Source organism: Fragaria vesca, linkage group LG3 (assembly GCF_000184155.1).
Source record: "Fragaria vesca subsp. vesca linkage group LG3, FraVesHawaii_1.0, whole genome shotgun sequence".
NCBI lineage: Eukaryota > Viridiplantae > Streptophyta > Magnoliopsida > Rosales > Rosaceae > Fragaria > Fragaria vesca.
In genome coordinates, this window is record NC_020493.1 from 4,616,603 (window position 1) to 4,623,389 (window position 6,787).

General features: G+C 38.0%; 1 pseudogene across 1 annotated transcript in view; it reads right to left on the reverse strand.

Annotated features, from left to right (window-relative positions):
* LOC101303497 overlaps positions 1 to 3,594 on the reverse strand; it is a 42,003-nt pseudogene extending 38,409 nt beyond the window's left edge. The window contains exons 1-2 of the transcript XR_184360.1: positions 2,613 to 3,594; positions 1,931 to 2,104 (exon numbers count right to left, since the gene is read on the reverse strand). The product of XR_184360.1 is annotated as an uncharacterized LOC101303497 (transcript). The remainder of the gene's footprint in view (positions 1 to 1,930; positions 2,105 to 2,612) is intronic.
* Between the last annotated feature and the right edge of the window lie 3,193 nt (positions 3,595 to 6,787).

Sequence of the window (6,787 nt, forward strand, 5' to 3'; positions counted from 1 at the left end):
GTCTGTTGTTGTCATAGTTAGATGATATCGAAAAGATTTCTGTAATCTTGATTTGGAATTTTGGATGGAAAACGATTCCCCTTTCAGTGTCGCTTATGCATGTTTCTACAAATGCACAAGCAAATTTTCCTGGTAATTGAACTCACAGAGCATCATTTTGATGTTGACACAACGATGTGACCAATATATATATGTATACTTACACATACATATATGTGTGTATATGATGAGTTGTTATCCCTAGAAATGAACAAAAAAAGAGATCCCTCATTGAAAGGGCCTTATATATATATATATAATTTCCGCATGAAAATAAAAATATTAACTTGATGATGAAAACATGCAATTGCATGCAATGCATGAATCGAATGAGAATTTCCCTTGTCATGTCCAAACCCTAAATCGCATATCCAATTACTGCATTATATATGTTCGGCTTTCAAGTGGGGAATTTTTCACGTTTTGTTACTGAGAAATACCTCATATAGAAATTTAGAAGTTAAGTTACGATCCAATCCATCCCCAGCATCGTTTTGCCTAGTTTGTTTCGAGCTTACAATTAAACAGACTCCACTGAGTTACTTGATCGTGGACCCATTGGAAACTATATATGCATAGCTATTATAGATTTAACCCTAATTAAGCACTACATTTTCATCATTTTGGGGATAGCAAGAAACACGTAGACAAAATCATCTCGATGGTATTCATATTAACGAGCAAACATATCACGAGCCATAAGCGCTCAATATCAAACTTGCCAAAGCAAAATGCGAGTGCAGCCAATTTGGTAGCTAGGAGCTGAGAGCCAGCTAAGAACCAATCAAAAACTTCTTGACAAGGGGTACGTATATCGTTGTATTTGAATATTGAGTTCGATCAATGTTGTACTCGATCACCCTTACTTGAAATTCCTTTGACGGACCATTCGATCGTATCTATATGCATGCCTTTCTTTCTTTTTTTTCTTTTTTTTGAGAAGAATCTCTATATGGCTTTCGTATTTGTCTGTGTATTGAAAGATCTCGATCAGCCCCTAGCTGAAGGACCAATTATTAATATATATTTTGTAGAGAGTACCACAAGAAACAAAGAAACCGGTCAAAGAATAATCAAATTGACAGTGAGCTAGCTAGAAATGGAATGTACGTCCACTGTCGCATATCCGCAGGTGCTCTTGTTTTCTCTCAATTATATATAGCCAATCACAGGTTCTATATTGGGAAATCACAAGTTCACAACATGACAAGAGCAAATTGGCCACTCTGTTTCTCTTTGCTTCTTTTGTTATCGTTTCCTTTTCCTTCTCCTTTATTTTTGTTGACACAGCTAGATGCAACTCTTCTTATTGGCCTGGCAATGCAGCCAATATCAATGAGCCTCAGCCACCAATGCAAGTGAGGTTCTTCCTTCCCTTCCTTCCTTTCAAAAAAAAAGAAAAGAAAAAGACAAGTGAGAGGTTCTAAGGGAAACACAAATTCTTCTTAATTAATCACTCCACCCTTTTGCAGTTTGTAGATATAGTTTGATGATTCCGATTTTCAGACCCTTCTTTTCCTGATTCTTTCTCAAGTTTAAGATTGATAATGCATATATATGCGTTTGTATCCAAAACTGCGTATATATAGTAAATATCATGTTAGGGTAAACCTTCTATAACAAACTGAAAAAATCGTTCAAACAATACCAGAATTTTTCCTACTATATATATATATATATATATATATATATATATATATATATGCACACACATACAAGATTGAAGGGTATATTTAATTTAAAAGTCTGGGTTTAGTGTTTGTGTTGTGCCTATGGAGCAGATAGTAGAAATTTCTTCAAGATCAGAAACACCAATTATATAAGCCTATTGAATGGGAAAAGTAATTAGATATTTAATATTTAGCCAGTTAAGAATTAAACACGAACATACCCAATGAAATTTTCCAGGAAGTAGTGTTGTTTGACGAGGAATTGGGTATACAAGTCATGGCGTCTAGGTTTTTAAATCCTTTACTGCACTCGCATGAGTAATTTCCTGGAGGTGAATTTACGCACCTCCCATACTCACAGCGTCCCGGTACTAAAGCGGTGCACTCGTCAATATCTGAAACAAACCAAGAAAAGCATGCTTAATTCTTAGTATCGGAGAACAACGTTCAATTAATTATATGTGTGTATACGTATGTATGTATGTGTATTAAGGGATTTTTTTTGATATATAAGAGGGATGGGGGATTACACCAACTTTTCAATCATATTTTTGAATCTCCATCGTTCAGTTTGTTGGTCCTTATATATAGATCAATTCTGCAAATTTTCAGCCGATTTGGTGATCGTTAAGGTGTCAAACAAGATTAAATCAATGAACGAACCAAATCTGCCATACCTGAACCGTTCATGCTTATAATTATAAATCGAAGTTCTGAATGTCTTAACGATCACCAAAATTTCTGAAAATTTACAGAAGTGATCTACTCATATAGAACTACATATTAAACGGTGGAGATGTGATTTTGTGATAAAAAAGTTGGTGTAATCCTCCATCCCTCATATATGTCAAAAAGAGGATCCCTTAGTTGAAGGCCCTTGTGTGTGTGTGTGTGAACAGATACCTTGGCAACCGAGATAAGGATTTCCTTCGTAACCTGGCCAGCACCGGCAAATATAACCAACCATCCCATCGGTGATGGTACTTCGGTCGACACAGGACGCATTTCCTGCGCATAAATGAGTTGCTTCTTCACAAGACTTATCCCCGACAGCCCAATTCACAGCCACTGGAAGCTGCTGCCTTGTGGTTTTCAGTTGCTGAAAACTTGATTCCGGGTCGAACGTGAAATTTCCGTCTTTCACAATGAAGGCGTAGCTGCACGGGTAGTTTGATTGCCACAGGTCGGTTGCGTTAAAGTCGTTCATTTTCTCCATGAGAATACTAACATTTTGCATTCCACCGGGGACGGTAGTTCTGGAGCACCCAACGCCGGAGCAAGACTTGGTCAAATTGGGAAGAAAATCCATACAGAAGGCCGAATTTATTCCTGTTTCGTATCCCACATCCACACCTTCCCCAAAGACTCCTAAAACGTTACAGCCAATGATGAAGAAGTCGTTTCTGGTAGATATGGTGTAAGAAGGAGGTAGCTGTAGCACACTCCCGATGTTTGTAGTATTACCCTCCTCGTCAAAACAATCTCGGGCTATGGCCTGCAGTACTTGTAACTCACCGTCAACAAGAGAAAAGTTAGAAATGGTGATGGGAAAGGTGAAGGTACTGTTTGTAAAGTTTGCTGATGAGGGTGCTGCTGTAGTGGATTGATCGCAAGTAACGGTGAACTCTGGTCGCATCGAACAGAATTCGCCTACGCCAAACGGGTATGGGATTATGAGATCACCGCACTTCTCTTGGCATCCTGGCTTGGCTTGAGGAAGCGCTGTGGACTCTGCAGCTAGAAGAATTGTGATCGTTGCAGCCGCTATGAAATAGAGCTGCATAATAGTAAGCATCTTCTCAGGTACCAAGGCCATCATATATTAAGTATTGCTTGTGTTAGGAGGTAGCTAGGGTAAGTAGTGACTAGCTAGCCTGGCAGAGCCTTTATAGGCGGGCGAGGAATACTGAGTCTCCTGTTCGGGGTTGACCGATATGGTCACTGTGTTCCTTCCGGTACACAAACGATGAACTTCAACACAAAAACAAAAACAGAAAATTTAAGTATTTGGATCAAATCCCAACTTGGTGGGACTGTATCATCCCAAAAACAAAAGAACTAGGTTGGACGTATCCGCGTGAGTTGCAATATGATAATGCTGCCAGAAACGCGGAACGTTGTGATTCCGGAATGCGGTACGGGTACGTGATACGTTAGTTTTTAAAAACGTGGTACGTTAGGATATATAGTTAATATTTAATTAAAAATAAACTACATATGATAAATCATTTTTACATGACCACCCCTTATAAAAACACTATGAAAACCACATTATTAAGAAAGGATAAATAGGTAAACTTATAAATAACATAAAGTTAGCATTATCTTTTTTGTTTGTTTTGAAAGTAATAATATTAATCTCTTCCGGAAAAGGGAGGCTAAACCCAAGAAAATGGTGTAAATTGCTTAAGATAGATCTCAGCAGTTATTCCCTGATTTCTCTCTTTGGGTTCTCTAATACTTGATTTCATCTACAGTTTTTCTAGATTAGTCTAACTAGGACTTCATTATGCTTTGGTCAAGGGGAACGCAAGGTTTAGTGATCGGGATCGTGAACGCACCGCGATTGGGTTCGTCCGATCCGGAACGCATGATCGCTGGACAGTTGAGCGTTTCCGGTAACTCTGGACTATGATGCCTAAAGTCAGTCAGTGGTCACTGTTAATGAGTTCAACTTCATGCCAAGCACGAATATACAGGAAGACTAGCTAGTATTGTGCGTCTGTGCTAAGGAAATATAACAGTATAACCCAGAACGTACACTACTGTGGTTATAGTAAGTCACTCATCCCGATAATTTCACGGAGGGTAAATATCTATCCAATTAATCTAATTGGTAAAAATCTATTCTAATTAGCTTGTGGGATAGGCTTGATCAAGTGTTGAGGGTTGGTTAGAAATTGTGCTAGGATCAAGTTAGATCAGTGGTTTGATTTTCCTCCGATTTAATCAAAATAATACAATTGGAGTGGGAAAATCAATATCCCATGACTCATGTACCTGGTTGTTGTTTGACTAGTTGCATATATAGACATATCGTCGTTAGCATCAACGTTACTTCACGCCATCTGTCATCACTATACATCCGTTTAAGCTCTAATTATTTTTGATATTAAGTTAAACAATAACAATATTCCGCAAGCAACACGGTATTTCAACGCCAATCAATATCCAACAAGGTACTGCTCTGTACTGAATTCTCAATTGCACGAATTCAACTATGATCGTTTTCTTCACAAAAAAATAAAAAAATATGATCGTTTAAGTCTATAAGATTCGTCCACATGAATCACATTAAAACTCTGTTTTTACGTGGGAATCGGCTTTGGACTCAAATACTAGTTGGGTACTTGGGTTGCTGAGAGCCATATATGGTTTATAATATTCCACGACTAGTGCATGGGTTGCGCGCCGCCTCTTCCCGATCCATATATCGTTGTCCAAAATAAAATATCACAGGCCAAACAAAAGTTCCATGGTATGTCTGTTCCATGCCTTCTCTACAATTTTCTGATAATTTTCCATTAGAAGGACAAGTCTCCGTCTATAGATATGCCAAACAAATTGTAGAGAGAAGGGAGAGATGAGCAGTGTAGAGAGAAGGCAGAAAATTCTGGTTGCTCCGGCGGCGCGCAGGGACGGAACCAGGAATCGAAAATGGGGTGGGCTAATTTTCACACAGCACACTTACAAAATATTTTTTGAGGTTTGGAACCAGTGGGAGGCTCATCCTCACGCCTTTATATTAAAAACATATGAGGGGGACATAAAACCAAAACCTCATAAATTGAAAACTACAACGAAAATGATTGTAAGAAAATAACAAACAATAACCTATAACTATCTAAATCGTACCCTCCGGGTTCCACTAACTTCAAACTCCTGAATCACAGAATCATTATCAACACTATCAGCAAACTCTTTTTCAATGTAGAGAACCATCAAATCATCAAGAAAATCATCTTCCATCTTATTTCGAAGTCTACTTTTTATGATGTTCATAGATGAAAAAGCTCTCTCTGTTGTGGCTGTAGAAACTGGTAGAGTCAACACAAGACAAATCAACCTATAAATCATAGGAAAGAATGCAGACTTTTTTGATTCAACTAACCGCCGAGACAAATCAGATATAGAAGATGTGTTGACAAATCTTGGATCAGCTAGAATATTTGCTACAAAAAACCCACACTCCATATCTAGAGTTGACAAATCATATTCTCAGGATAAAACTTCAAAGCAAGATTGCAAACATCTTCTGATTTGAATGCAACAAAATTATCACGAGGATCCAATGTAGCACTAAGAACAAGGAGCTCTAATGAATCATCTGGAAGTCTATTACAGCATTAAGTATGTTGACCCGATAATAATGCTCATTTGTAATATTCTGTTCACAAGCTCTAACACCTTTCTTGTAAGGTAATGACATATCAGGCATAATAATATCATTCTCACAACAAATGATGCAACCCTTGTAATCAAAGCATCCCAACCATTCTCTCTCAACTCTTGAAGTCTTCTTTTTGCTAATTTTAGGAAGGTTAGAGCATTCAAAATATCTATGGCTTTTTTTGCAATGATTGACAAAGAAAATCAGTTATCTTCATGACAGATTGCATCAAAAGCAAGCAAAAGACAAATTAAAACGCTTCATAGCCTTACCCACATTCTTTGCTTCTGCTTGTATCTTTTTTGGTCCATTTGCAGCCAGTTCTGCAAGAGTTGTTCGGGTAGCTCCAAATAGATTAATCAAACTTGTTATAGAGCGAAAATGTGAACCCCAACGAGTTGCCCCTGCTCGTTGCAAAGTGCAAGCCTGATTAGCCCCTGTACCTGTTTGAAGTTTGCCAGCAGCCACTAATTCTGCAATCTCTTCTTCTCTGGTAGCTTTCAAAGCTGAATGTCTCTTTGCAAAAGAATCTACAAAATTCACAACGAAGCTCAATGTACCAAAAAATGTATAAATATCATCCACCCCTTTGGCAGCGGCATTTAAAGCTAATTGCAAGCGATGAGCAAAGCAATGCACATAATATGCATACGGACACTCTTCACGAAACAAAGCTTGTAAACCATTA